Source organism: Salvelinus alpinus, chromosome 3 (assembly GCF_045679555.1).
Source record: "Salvelinus alpinus chromosome 3, SLU_Salpinus.1, whole genome shotgun sequence".
Classification (NCBI taxonomy): Eukaryota; Metazoa; Chordata; class Actinopteri; order Salmoniformes; family Salmonidae; genus Salvelinus; species Salvelinus alpinus.
Genome location: NC_092088.1, coordinates 27,658,452 through 27,673,714, shown reverse-complemented (window position 1 = coordinate 27,673,714; position 15,263 = coordinate 27,658,452). Strand labels below are relative to the sequence as shown.

Genomic DNA, 15,263 nt, shown 5'->3' with positions numbered 1-15,263 from the left:
ACTATCTGGCGTAAGATAATGGGCTAAGGCTAGAATTCAACTGTCACTGATAACTCTTTGCTGTATTGGCGATGTCAACTGGAGGTGATCAACACACTTCCCAAGCTACTTGGTAGACTCTGACTTCCTATCATACTTGTGCACTCAAAGACTGACATCTTGTGGACATTTTCAATGGAAATTAATACAAAGCCACACCTCTCCTTCAAATAAATTCTGACTGCCGTATAGGGATGAGAATTCGAAATTATTTTGCTATTCGAATAATATCATGAAATTTATCCAGATAGTTGAAATACAAGTGTATTCATTTGTATGTGTGTGTGTGACAGTCAGAGCGAGAGAGAGAGAGAGAGAGAGAGAGAGAGAGAGAGAGAGAGAGAGAGAAAAGCCAAACCGACTCAAGCTAGTTAGACAAACTTGTTGCTGCAATAGGTTATATATCAAACCATCTGGTAGTGCTTGTCTTGACCGCATCAAATTGTTGTAAAGAAGCTACCTGGCTACAGTAGCCAGCTAGCTAAAGTAGTTAGGCTAATTGAGGCTATTTAGCGCTTCCCGTCCTTGTCTACAACAACTCCATTCATATGAAACAACAGCCTATCTGTTGGGTGATCATTGTAGCCTACTCCTTCTCATTTAGCCAACTTAATTCCGGAATTTTAAATCTCACTTAACGTCATTTGCTACACATGGAGCCTCTGACTGTAGCGCCACTTCGATTGACCGACAATAACAACAAGTTGAGGTATCGGGTGTAGGCTACCGGGGCGTGTCAGTCATTTTATTTAGGGATGCACAATATATCGGTGAACATATCGGAATCGGACGATATTAGCTAAAAATGGCAACATCGGTATCGGCCCGATGTCTAACGCCGATGTGCAAAACCGATGTCAAAGCTGACGTGCATACCTATATAACGTAGGTACATGATGTAATGACGCTAAGTAAAATGTTGTGCTACACGTGCAACACAGCATTCCTAACCTAGCCCACAATGTCTGCTGTGTGGATCGAGCAGTCAACAAGTCGAGCAGTCATTTGAAAGAGTAAGAACATTTCAGCGAGATAACTCAAAGGTGAAATCCATTAACGCCAAGATAATGGAATTCATTGCCCTTGACAATCAACCCTTCTCTATTGTGGGTGATGTTGGCTTTCACGACTGGTCGAGCACCGGTACACACTACCAAGTGCGCTATTTTTCAGATGTTGCCCTACCGGAGTTACACAGTAATATCGTCACTGCTATTAGCTTTGCGACATACTATGGAACGCCGTTTGGGTCTATTTGACAATTACACTATTTGACACATTAAATAAGCATTTAATTTGACACGTCAAATAACACAGTTCTATTATAGAATGTCATGTGTTCTGAATTTGCACATGCAAGCCAAGCGCCACCATTACAATCAGTAGGACTGTCAAAGCTGTACAAAAAAGTTTGCAAACAAGTAAATACCGGCCACGAACAACGTGTTTACAATACCGCGTTGGTAATAAAGCATTACATAGCATAAGTATCGGTGAATCGTTGTGACATATGAAATACGAGTGATATTGTAATCAATGTGTAATAACTACATAAAAAATGTATGAAGGCGTTAAATTATTATGTGACGTGCAGTCATATTCAGGTCCTGATTGATCAACAAGCTTATTTGTCAAAGACCCAAACGGCGTTCCATAAAAATCCTGGTTGAGAATGAAATGACTGAACAAATGAACAATGAAACAGCACAGCAAGTAAGTGAAAGAAATAGGTTTTGATGATGTTTTACTGGTAATGGGGACATACGTAAATGCCAACAAAATAACTTTTTGGTCAGTGTGGTGTGTGTAACCTTTATTTAACTAGGAAAGTCAGTTAAGAACAAATTCTTATATACAATGATGGCCTACCCCAGCCAAACCCGGACGACGCTGGGCCAATTGTGCGCCTATGGGACTCCCAATCACGGCCGGTTGTGATACAGCCTGGAATCGAACCAGGGACTGTAGTGACGCCTCTTGCACTGAGATGCAGTGCCTTAGACCGCTGCGTCCATGTGTGTGTGTTAACTATTTAACTGCACTAGAATGCTTAAAAGGTCGCTAACATTTTAAATATCAGTTATCGGTGTCAGGGTTTTTTTTGGCCAGGAAAATATCGGATATCGGCCAAAAATGTTATATCGGTGCATCACTAGTTTTATAATAATTTTGAATGTAATGGTCTATCCTTGTTGGCTATGTAGCAATGTCACAGATAATTTGATTGCATTTTAGTCAATGCCTTTTAAAGCCTTTCTCTCAAAAAAGAATACTCTGCCAGGTAATTGAATACTAACGTCTGTTCGGATATTCGAATAATCGAATACCCGTGCCCATCCCTACTGCCGTACTGAGTACTTCAATCTACACATTTCTGTCCTTCTGTCCACTAAGCAGAACTCTCAATGTGCAAAGTTGTCCAAAAATAACCAGAATATTTTAAAGATATAAGGACAGCACTTAATCCAAATCAAGTTTGGAGTACTGCAGCTTATTTCTATTGTGGTACAGCTATAAGAGATTGGTCAGCAGAGAGAGAGAGGGGGAAGAGAGAGCGAGAGAGGGAGAGAGAGAGCAAATGGGGCTTAAATAGCCAATTATATTACTTTTGATCTTGATGGAGGTGAACACTACCCCTGGAGATATTACCATCAGCACACATTAATAGCAATCAGGATCCATTAAATAGAATGTGTGTTTGTGCTTGCGTGTGTGTGTGTGTGTGTGTGTGTGTGTGTGTGTGTGTGTGTGTGTGTGTGTGTGTGTGTGTGTGTGTGTGTGTGTGTGTGTGTGTGTGTGTGTGTGTGTGTGTGTGTGTGATAAAGCAGAAACTAGGGGAACATTTTCACCTCCAACTGGGTGCTGTGCTAAGTTGTGACTTTTGGGGACCTTGACTCTCTCTTTCTTTCTATCTCCCTCTCTTTCTAACTCTCTCTCTCTCTCTTACTCTCTCCCTTCACCCCCTCTCATTCTCTGTTTCCCCTTTCTCTCTTCTCTCTCTCTGTCACCCCATTCTCTCTCTCGCTCTCCCTCGCTGTCTCCCCCCCTCTCCCCTCCCCCTCTCTCTCACACAAATCTGCAATTGATCTCAATAATCTTTCAAGCATTAAGTCACAAAAAGTACCAGGCAAGAAATGTAGTGTTTTGCTCCATAGAAGCAGTACCCGAACATCAACTGTGAGTGAATTTATATTTGTCTCAGAAAAATATTTTGGCTACAAGTATAGTTAGAGGTTTAAAAAAAAATGTTTTATAACATATTTTGGCCTTCATTTGACACTTTTAACTACGCACTCAGTCTTTTGCAGTCGTTGTTTTCAACTGGTCGACTGTGCATTGAATCATGCTTTTTAGTCTTACCCTTATATTTGTTGTGTGTATGTCTGAAAGTATGTATATATATATATATGCATTTTTTACACTACACAAGAGTTGCCCTTCACGATCTATTGAATTGATGGTAAAACAGTTTTCCTCTTCTTTTTTTAAAACTAGGCAAATCAATTAAGAACAAATTATTATTTTCAATGACTGCCTAGGAACAGTGGGTTAACTGCCTGTTCAGGGGTAGAACGACAGATTTGTCAGCTCGGGGATTTGAACTTTCAACCTTTCGGCTACTAGTCCAATGCTCTAACCATTAAGCTACCCTGCCGCCCCGTCTTTCAACCCGTCTTCGACTTCCCCAGAGAAAGATACCATATTCATGGATGATAGGAGTGTAGACGCAATGATCCTTTTCATAGAGTGGGGATAAAAGCTGATGAGGCAGAGAAATGATGGCACACTGCAAACTGGGGGCTTAATCGCTATTATTTTGAGGATTAGTCTTTGGGTGACTCACCGTACCAGTGTTTATCATTCTTTTGATGAGGAAAAGGGTAACAAGCCTTTCAACGCAGAGGATCGCACTGACAGCACCTCAGAAGAGTGTTTCAGAGCTGACGTCATCCCTTAGGACACACCATATTGTCGAACGTTCCCTTAAGAGTCTCATTAGGTCATTAACTAACGTTTTCATAGTAATGTTCCCGTGATGTGCAATGAATGTTTCCAAGAGACCATGTCAAATAGACCTTACTCAGACCGCGGTTACCATGTTCTCATAACTTAAAATATGTATGTTCTAGACACGTTTCATCCCCCCCAAAAAAATATGTCATTACAAATCATGTCTTGTTATTGTTGCCAAGCCAAGCCAATCAAGGCTCTGATTGGTGAACCCCTGATCCAATCATAGTGCTTTGTCTGTTGGCAAGGTTTGGGATACTCTCACACCCAGTGCTTTAAACGTAGTGTTTTCAACGTATATATTTGAAATATTAGACATTTGTTAAGTTACTTTATTAACCGGAGCTGATAAAGCGCAAGAGGGAGAGAGAGGTGCCGCTCTAGCAAGCGAGGGAGGGGCCGTACTGTGAGTGAGTGACACGGGGAGCAGGGATGGAGAGAGAGACAGCAACCAACCAAGCCTACTGGCGCTATAGTAGACTAAAAGCTGCCATAGCTAGGTTATTTATCATAAAATATGATTACATAGTACCTGTCTTGACTGCATCAAACCCGGAGAAGCTAGTTAAGCCAGGTTGAGGTTGCAGTGCATGCACTTTCTCATTCTACATTTACAAAAAACAACAACTCCATTCAGAATATTAAGTAGCAGCCTACCCGTTGGCTCGAGGTTGTTATAGCCTATCCTTCTCCTTTAACTTCTAATTCCGTCATTTTAATTGCATCTTCCATTGATTAGATATCTCCTAACTTTTGCCACACGGAGGCTCTATGACTGTAGCCTATTGCCGCTTCAATGACTTATGATTGGCCAACAACAACAACAAGCTACACTCTCATGAAAAGCAAAAGCAGCAGCATAAATTATAAAATCTCTCTCTCTCTCTCTCTCTCTACTGCAGGAGTAACGTTCAGATCTGTACGGGCCCTTCCGGACAAGTCAGTTAAAATGACACAAACCCGAGACCTGTGACAATCAAACCAGATATCCGACCCAGACCCGTGACATTATTTAGAAATCTGGATCCGACCCGCTTGGGTCTCAGATCGGGTATCGGGTAAAGGTGGATCCATGAAGACAAGTGCAATCACCATTATTGCTTACATCTATCAAGTTGCTTCATCTACATAATTGCCTAGGGAGGAGGGGTTAGGGTTTCTTCTGGACAGGGCCTAACTACTGTATACTAGCCCAATAAGCACATGCCTGGGTTCGAGACCCGCTAGGAGAGTCACCCTACTCTCACATTCTTAGCAATATACACTACTGTTCAAAAATTTGGGGTCACTTAGAAATTTTCTTGTTTTTGAAAGAAAATCTTTTTTTTTGGTCCGTTAAAATAACATCAAATTGATCAAAAATACAGTGTAGAAATTGTTAATGTTGTAAATGACTATTATAGCTGGAAACGGCTGATTTTTTATGGAATATCTACATAGGCGTACATACAGTGGGGAGAACAAGTATTTGATACACTGCCGATTTTGCCGATTTTCCTACTTACAAAGCATGTAGAGGTCTGTAATTTTTATCATAGGTACACTTCAACTGTGAGAGACGGAATCTAAAACAAAAATCCCAAAAATCACATTGTATGATTTTTAAGTAATTAATTAGCATTTTATTGCATGACATAAGTATTTGATACATCAGAAAAGCAGAACTTAATATTTGGTACAGAATCCCTTGTTTGCAATTACAGAGATCATACGTTTCCTGTAGTTCTTGACAAGGTTTGCACACACTGCAGCAGGGATTTTGGCCCACTCCTCCATACAGACCTTCTCCAGATCCTTCAGGTTTCGGGGCTGTCGCTGGGCAATACGGACTTTCAGCTCCCTCCAAAGATTTTCTATTGGGTTCAGGTCTGGAGACTGGCTAGGCCACTCCAGGACCTTGAGATACTTCTTACGGAGCCACTCCTTAGTTGCCCTGACTGTGTGTTTCGGGTCGTTGTCATGCTGGAAGACCCAGCCACGACCCATCATCAATGCTCTTACTGAGGGAAGGAGGTTGTTGGCTAAGATCTCGCAATACATGGCCCCATCCATCCTCCCCTCAATACGGTGCAGTCGTCCTGTCCCCTTTGCAGAAAAGCATCCCCAAAGAATGATGTTTCCACCTCCATGCTTCACGGTTGGGATGGTGTTCTTGGGGTTGTACTCATCCTTCTTCTTCCTCCAAACACGGCGAGTGGAGTTTAGACCAAAAAGCTCTATTTTTGAATCATCAGACCACATGACCTTCTCCCATTCCTCCTCTGGATCATCCAGATGGTCATTGGCAAACTTCAGACGGGCCTGGACATGCGCCTGCTTGAGCAGGGGGACCTTGTGTGCGCTGCAGGATTTTAATCCATGACGGCGTAGTGTGTTACTAATGGTTTTCTTTGAGACTGTGGTCCCAGCTCTCTTCAGGTCATTGACCAGGTCCTGCCGTGTAGTTCTGGGCTGATCCCTCACCTTCCTCATGATCATTGATGCCCCACGAGGTGAGATCTTGCATGGAGCCCCAGACCGAGGGTGATTGACCATCATCTTGAACTTCTTCTATTTTCTTCTATTTTCTAATAATTGCGCCAACAGTTGTTGCCTTCTCACCAAGCTGCTTGCCTATTGTCCTGTAGCCCATCCCAGCCTTGTGCAGGTCTACAATTTTATCCCTGATGTCCTTACACAGCTCTCTGGTCTTGGCCATTGTGGAGAGGTTGGAGTCTGTTTGATTGAGTGTGTGGACAGGTGTCTTTTATACAGGTAACGAGTTCAAACAGGTGCAGTTAATACAGGTAATGAGTGGAGAACAGGAGGGCTTCTTAAAGAAAAACTAACAGGTCTGTGAGAGCCGGAATTCTTACTGGTTGGTAGGTGATCAAATACTTATGTCATGCAATAAAATGCAAATGAATTACTTAAAAATCATACAATGTGATTTTCTGGATTTTTGTTTTAGATTCCGTCTCTCACAGTTGAAGTGTACCTATGATAAAAATGACAGACCTCTACATGCTTTGTAAGTAGGAAAACCTGCAAAATCGGCAGTGTATCAAATACTTGTTCTCCCCACTGTAGGTCCATTATCAGCAACCATCACTCCTATGTTCCAATGGCACGTTGTGTTAGCTAATCGAAGTTTATCATTTTAAAAGGCTAATTGGTCGTTAGAAAACCCTTTTGAGGGCCTCCCGGGTGGCGCAGTGGTCTAGAGCACTGCATCGCAGTGCTAGCTGCGCCACCAGAGTCTCTGGGTTTGCGCCCAGGCTCTGTCGCAGCCGGCCGCGACCGGGGGGTCCATGGGGCGACGCACAATTGGCCTAGCGTCGTCCGGGTTAGGGAGGGTTTGGCCGGTAGGGATATCCTTGTCTCATCGCGCTCCAGCGACTCCTGTGGCGGGCCGGGCGCAGTGCGCCCTAACCGAGGGGGGCGGGTGCACGGTGTTTCCTCCGACACATTGGTGCGGCTGGCTTCCGGGTTGGAGGCGCGCTGTGTTAAGAAGCAGTGCGCCCTAACCGAGGGGGGCGGGTGCACGGTGTTTCCTCCGACACATTGGTGCGGCTGGCTTCCGGGTTGGAGGCGCGCTGTGTTAAGAAGCAGTGCGGCTTGGTTGGGTTGTGCTTCGGAGGACGCATGGCTTTCGACCTTCGTCTCTCCCGAGCCCGTACGGGAGTTGTAGCGATGAGACAAGATAGTAATTACTAGCGATTGGATACCACGAAAATTGGGGAGAAAAGGGGATAAAAAAAATAAAATAATAAATAAATAACTTTTGCAATATTAGCACAGCTGAAAACTGTTGTTCTGATTAAAGAAGCAATAAAACTGGCCTTCTTTAGACTAGTTGAGTATCTGGAGCATCAGCATTTGTGGGTTTGATTACAGGCTCAAAAAGGCCAGAAACAAAGTACTTTCTCCTGAAACTCGTCAGTCTATTCTTGTTCTGAGAAATGAAGGCTCTTCCATGCGAGAAATTGCCAAGAAACTGAAGATCTGGTACAACACTGTGTACTACTCCCTTCACAGAACAGCGCAAACTGGATCTAACCAGAATAGAAAGAGTTGTAGGAGGCCCCAGTGCACAACTGAGCAAGAGGACAAATACATTAGAGTGTCTAGTTTGAGAAACAGAATTCCTCACAAGTCCTCAACTGGCAGCTTCATTAAATAGTACCCACAAAACACCAGTCTCAACGTCAACAGTGAAGAGGCGACTTCTAGGCACAGTTCCTCTGTCCAGTGTTCCTCTGTCCAGTGTGTTCTTTTGCCGATCTTAATCTTTTCTTTTTATTGGCCAGTCTGAGATATGGCTTTTTCTTTGCATCTCTGCCTAGAAGGCCAGTTTTCAGCTGTGCTAACATAACTGCAAAAGGGTTTCCTAACGATCAATTAGCCTTTTAAAATGATAAACTTAGATTACCTAACACAACGTGCCATTGGAACACAGGAGTGATGTTTGCTGATAATGGGCCTCTGTACGCCTATGTAGATATTCCATAAAGAATCTGCCGTTTCCACCTTCAATTGTCATTTACGACATTAACAATGTCTACGCTGTATTTCTGATCAATTGGATGTCATTTTAATGGACAAAAAAATGTGCTTTTCTTTCAAAAACAAGGACAAACTTTTGAACGGTAGTGTATGTTAATGCCATTATTTGGCAACTGTTACAACAAACCTATCTTTCATAATTAAAATGAGTTTCTCAATGACACGTTTGTTCTACATGGTAAATGTCTTGTTGGTTTTAAAAAGACGATAAAGGTCTCTTTGAGATGCTCAGCTATATTGAATGAATAAATACTGACAATTTATGAGGTAGTGGAAATGTAGTACTACTTTGTGCTCAAGGGGAAGCCTTTAATAAGAGACACATTTTAATTAGATCAGATAGATGTGTTGTAACTGTTGCCAAATAATGACATTAATATATTTAGCTAAGAATGTGATAGTAGGATGACTTACCTAGCAGGTCTCGGACCCAGGCCACCAGCACCAATGACAAACGCCCTAACCGCTGTCCCAGTAAATGTACGTAGTTCTGTCATCGAGTTGTTCTCGTCTATTAATGTTTCGTAATATGTCATGTTTCATGTTTTGTGTGGACCCCAGGAAGAGTAGTCGGTGCTTTTGCAACAGCTAATGGAGATCCTAATAAAATACCCCTCTCATGAAACGTGTCTAGAACATTAGTATCTTATATTCTGAGAACATGGCAACCATGTACTGTGAATGCTTGGCGGAATGTTGATGGAATATTCTCCTAACACGGACACAGCGGGAACTTTATATCTGTTATGTTTATAAAAACTATCGTCAACAGGAAAACGTCAGGTCACTCTTCCTTCACTATCAATTAACCACATGCGGAATGTCAGTCACTTGTTGCCGTTGGACAATTGAGCCACAGCAGAATAACATGATTCCACCAGGCTTCCTAATATACCTATGGGCATAGCAGTTCAATAATCACCTTGCTCTCTTTCTCACCAATGGGGGTAAATCATGATTGCTTACCCCTTGTCTCGCACTTGCAGCAAAAGTTTACGCCGTCACCCCTCTACCTCCTCACCGCCACCAGCTGAGGGTCCCAGCATCAGAATACAGTATCTTACATCCAGCCAGTGGGGTACTGATGCCAGATGCCCATCCAAGGGCTATCTGCCATCCCTGCGTCTGGCTCTGGGGTTCATCCCCCAGAGACGGGGCCATCCCCCACATCTATTTGAATAAATGTTCATAAATACATTTAGTCTCTCTTGTTCATTCAGTTAAGCCTGCCCTCAATTTAACTACCACCTGAGTGTGCACGGGGGCCTATGTCTATCCACTTGTTCTCATTTTGCTCTCTTTTATAGAATCACAGAGCAATCAAATATTTTTTTATCTTATTTCATTTTGGGCCCTGTAGACGTTCAGGGTTCTCTCTTTGGCTTTGTTTTGGAGCTGAAGAGGCGGGAGACAGCTGCCCCTCACCACCTGGGCAGACCCAGGGCTTACACACACACACACACACACACACGCACACGCACACACACGCATGTGGTTTCTGATTGGACCACTGTTTGTCTGAATGTTGTGAATGTGCTTAAGTATTCTCATAAAAACATATTTGACTCTAAAACCATCAAGGGTAGAAGACTTGTTATCTCGACACAGTTATCTCTCCGTTTGCACAAATGATGCAGAATCATGGCTGAAAAAAACAACACAATTAAATTGGAACGACTTTAGAGAGACGGTTACGTACACTAAAGATTTAACACACCATTGTAACTAAGTCACGACACTCATCAACGCTGGCTACTTCTAATCGTGCAAAACATACCGTTTCTCACATAATGAGCATTTTAAAACGTGCTTTTTTCCCAATCTGTCACATTCCTTTAAGGGATATATTACAAAGTATTTATTTAGTCAAGGAATAAAAGCAATTACTGTGCTATACTGTGCTTATGCAATAATGATGATGCTATTTGCTGCTTATAGACCAGGACAATAGGCTGACAGGATGGGGGAGAGTTTTTAGTTTCCATTAGATAAGCAGGCTACCATCGACAGCTACAGCAGAGCTAAACGAGAGAGTGAGAGGGTGGAGAGAGAGAGAGAGAGAGAGAAGGGGGGGACCTTCCTTTTCTTGACAGCAAAAAACACCTCTGTACTCGTCAATAAATACTTTTTTGTCCAGGCAAACTCTTTTTTTTACTCTGTCACTGTCCATGCACGCACACGTGCGCGTGCACACGCAAACATAAACACACAAACACACACACAGCAACCCAACGGCTTAGTGAGAAAGTCTTCAGGCAGGGTAACATCCAGCCAAGTTCAGGCCTCCCATCGTAATCTGCCCTATTTTCGCTTATTACACTCTGAGCCCACTTTCACACTGGCATTTTAAAACATACAATGAATTGTTCAAGGTTAAATCCACTGCTGGTGTCCTTGAGTCATTGAACCAGCAGGGCATTCTGAAAGCCTGTTTACTTTGGTTATATACTGTAGATGTAAAGAGGGCAAAACACTTCCAAATTTCCAAGTGCCAAATAAATACCTTTCTTTTTGATGTAGTGGACATCTTAATGGCATAATTTTCTGGTTGTAAACAATTCTTCTGGTTAATAAGTCCTCAAATAACTAGATTACAACCAACTAGTCTATTACAGCCAGGTAAATACAGTCCAGTGTTGGCAAATAGAAATCCGAAATGGATGATGTTGAGAGATAGATGGGAGGGGTTGAATGGAGCTGAAGGGTGGGACTAATAACAAGATAAACAATGTAAAACATACGGGATCTGTAAAATGTAAATAGGTTCGGAACTTTTGTGAAATAGCATAGTTACAAATAGAAATCAAACTGGATGGACATCAGACATAGAGGAAGGACTAAGAACAAACAAGAGAGAACTATTGTAAAGTAGACTGTGTCTGTAAAATGTGTATAAGATGTATAAATTGAAGGTAAAAGCAGAAGTGTTTATTAGTTTACTCCAATTGGGGGATCGGAAATGATGCAGACAATTACATTGGAAGCAACATTATTTCCGCAATATTAAGCTGATCCACCCCTTAGAATAAATAAAAATAAAATACAGTCCAGTGTCTCTACGGGTCCACACTTTTCAGTGTTAAATTAACACACTGCTTAGTTTAAAGACTTATTTGCATATTTCCCAGAGTGCCTTGCCTTTCGAGTGAATTGTAGAGTTTCCAAACCAAAACTGTATTTGATAGTTACAGAGACAGGGTTATTGCATTTATCAATTTTCGGTCCTGTGACCTACACCAAGTGATATCTTAAGTGAATATGTTATCATAAAAATGTAGTCATTTAACACAATACAACACATATTTCATAAGGACCAATGTTGAGGGCAAGTCACATCATGCTGGCTTGCAAAGTGATGTGTAATTCGTGTTGGCATACAGCCCAAAAATATTTCAACCGCAACCAGCATTCATAATGACTGCCGGATTGGGCGGATTAAGATGTGATACTACCTAAACCATCTAAACTGAAACTACCACTTTGGTAATGAGTGCAATAAGTCCAACTAACACATTTGATTAGTTAAGAATAGTGTACAGTGCATTCAGAAAGTATTCACACCCCTTGACTTTTTCCACATTTTGTTGGGTTACAGCCAGAATAAGAAATATATTCAATAGAGATTGTTTTTCATTCAAAAATAAAAATGAAAAGCTGAAATACCTTAAGTCAATAATTATTCCCCTTTGTTATGGCGAACCAAATTAAGTTCAGGAGTAAAAATGTGCTTAACAAGTCACATAAGTTGCAGTCGAGCAGTACATTTCTAACACAGATTCAACCACAAAGCCCATGGAGGTTTTTCAATGCCTCGCAACTAAGGGCACCTATTGGCAGATGGGTAATTATTGTATTTTTTAAAGCAGACACTGAATATCCGTTTGAGCATGGTGAAGTTATTAATTACACTTTGGATGGTATATCAATACACCCAGGCTCTACAAAGATAATAGCTTACATCAACACCATTATCCCAGAAACCATAGACCCTGTCACGCCATGATCTGTTTCACCTGTCCTTGTGCTTGTCTCCACCCCATCCAGGTGTCGCTCATCATCTCCGGTGTATTTATCGCTTTGTTTTCTGTCTGTCTGTGCCAGTTCGTCTTGTTTACCAAGTCAACCAGTGTTTATCTCCTAGCTCCTATTTTTCCCAGTCTCTGTTTTTACTAGTCCTCCTGGTTTTGACCCTTGCCTGTCCTGACACCGAACCCACCTGCCTGACCATTCTTCCTGCCCTGACCTCGAGCCTGCCTAACGCCTTGTACTGTTTGGACTCGGACCTGGTTTCTGAACTCTCGCCTGTACCCAACCTGCCTTTTGCCTACCCCTTGTGTTATAATAAATATCGGAGCTCAACCATCTGCCTCCTGTGTTTGAATATGGGTCTCGTCTTGTGCCCTTATAGACCCACTCCAATTTGCATACCGCCCTAACAGATCCACAGATGATGATCTCTATTGCACTCCACACTGCCCTTTCCCACCTGGACAAAAGGAACACCTATGTGAGAATGCTGTTCATTGACTACAGCTCAGCGTTCAACACCATAGGGCCCTCAAAGCTCATCACTAAGCTAAGTACCCTGGTGACTAAACACCTCCCTCTGCAACTGGATCCTGGACTTCCTGATGGGCCGCCCCCAGGTGATAAGGGTAGGTAACAACACATCCGCCACGCTGATGCTCAACACGGGGGCCCCTCAGGGGTGCATGCTCAGTCCCCTCCTGTACTCCCTGTTCAACCTGCACGGCCATTCACGACTCCAACACTATCATTAAGTTTGCCGATGACACAACAGTTGTAGGCCTGATCACCAACAACAATGAGACAGCCTATAGGGAGGAGGTCAGAGACCTAGCCGTGTGGTGCCTGGACAACAACCTCTCCCACAAAGTGATCAAGACAAAGGAGATGATTGTGGACTACAGGAAAAGAGGACCGAGCACACCTCCATTCTCATCGACGGGGCTGTAGTGGAGCAGGTTGAGAGTTTCAAGTTCCTTGGTGTCCACATCACCAACAAACTATCATGGTCCAAACACACTAAAACAGTCATGAAGAGGGCACAACAAAGCCTATTCCCCCTCAGGAGACTGAAAAGATTTGGCATGGGTCCTCAGATCCTCAAAAAGTTCTACAGCTGCACCACCGAGAGCATCCTGACTGGTTGCATAACTGCTTGGTATGGCAACTGCTCGGCCCCCGACCGCAAGGCACTACAGAATGTACATCACTGGGGCTAGTCATAGACTGTTCTCTCTGCTACCGCATGGCAAGCAGTACCGGAGCGCCAAGTCTAGGTCCAAGAGGCTTCTAAACAGCTTCTACCCTCAAGCCACAAGACTCCTGAACATCTAATCAAATGGCTACCCAGATTATTTGCATTGCCCCCCCCCCCCCCCCACCCACTCTTTTACGCTGCTGCTACTCCTTGTTATTATCTATGCATAGTCACTTTAATAACTCTACCTACATGTACATACTACCTCAATTACCTCGACTAACCGGTGCCCCCACACATTGACTCTGTACCGGTACCCTCTGTATATAGCTTCGCTATTGTTATTTCACTTCTCCTCTTTAATTATTTGTTACCTTTATTTCTTATTCAAATGTATTTGTTTTTAAAATGCATTGTTGATTAGAGCTTGTAAGTAAGCGTTTCACTGTAAGGTCTACACCTGTTGTATTTGAATTGATACAGGAGTCCTTCCTAACTCAGTTGCCAGAGAGGAAGGAAGCCACTCAGGGATTTCACCATGAAGCCAATGGTGACTTTAAAACAGTTACATAGTTTAATGACTGTGATAGGAGAAAGCTGAGGATGGATCAACAACATTGTAGTTACTCCACAATACTAACCTAATTGACAGAGTGAAAAGAAAGAAGCCTGTACAAAATACAAATATTACAAAGCATGAATCCTGTTTGCAACAAGGCACTAAGGTAATACTGTAAAAAATGTGGAAAAGCTATTAACTTTTTGTCCTGAATACAAAGTGTTATGTTTGGGCCAAGTCCAATACAACATATTAGTGAGTAGCACTCTCCATATTAAAGCATAGTGGTGGCTGCATCATGTTATGTGTATGCTTGTAATCGTTAAGGACTGGGCAAAATCCTTTGCACCAGACACTGGGATACGAATTCACCTTTCAGCAGAACAATAACCTAAAACACAAGGCCAAATCTACAATGGAGTTGCTGACCAAGAAGACAGTGAATGTTCCTGAGTGTCCGATTTACAGTTTTGACTTAAATCTGCTAGAAAATCTATGGCAAGACCTGAAAATGATTGTCTAGCTATGAACAACAACCAATTGAAACAGAGCTTGATGAATTCTGAAGAGAATAATGGGCAAACGTTGCACAATCCAGCTGTGGAAAGCTCTTAGAGATGTACCCAGAAAGACTCACAGCTGTAATCACTGCCAAAGTTGCTTCTACAAAGTATTGACTCAGGGATGTGAATACTTAAGTAAATTACATATTTCTGTATTTCATTTTTCAAAAACATTTTCTACAAATATTAAAAACATGTTTTCACTTTGTCATTATGGGGTATTGCATGTAGATGGGTGAGAATATTTTTTTTCATCCATTTCGAATTCAGGCTTTAAGACAACATGAAGGGAAAAGGAAACCACACACTGCTCTTGATAGTA

At 42.4% G+C, this 15,263-nt stretch overlaps 1 protein-coding gene across 3 annotated transcripts in view; it reads right to left on the bottom strand.

The window, feature by feature from the left end:
* Positions 1–15,263, bottom strand: part of LOC139570481 (zinc finger protein 385C-like) — a 147,817-nt gene that overhangs the window by 26,424 nt on the left and 106,130 nt on the right. The window lies entirely within an intron of this gene.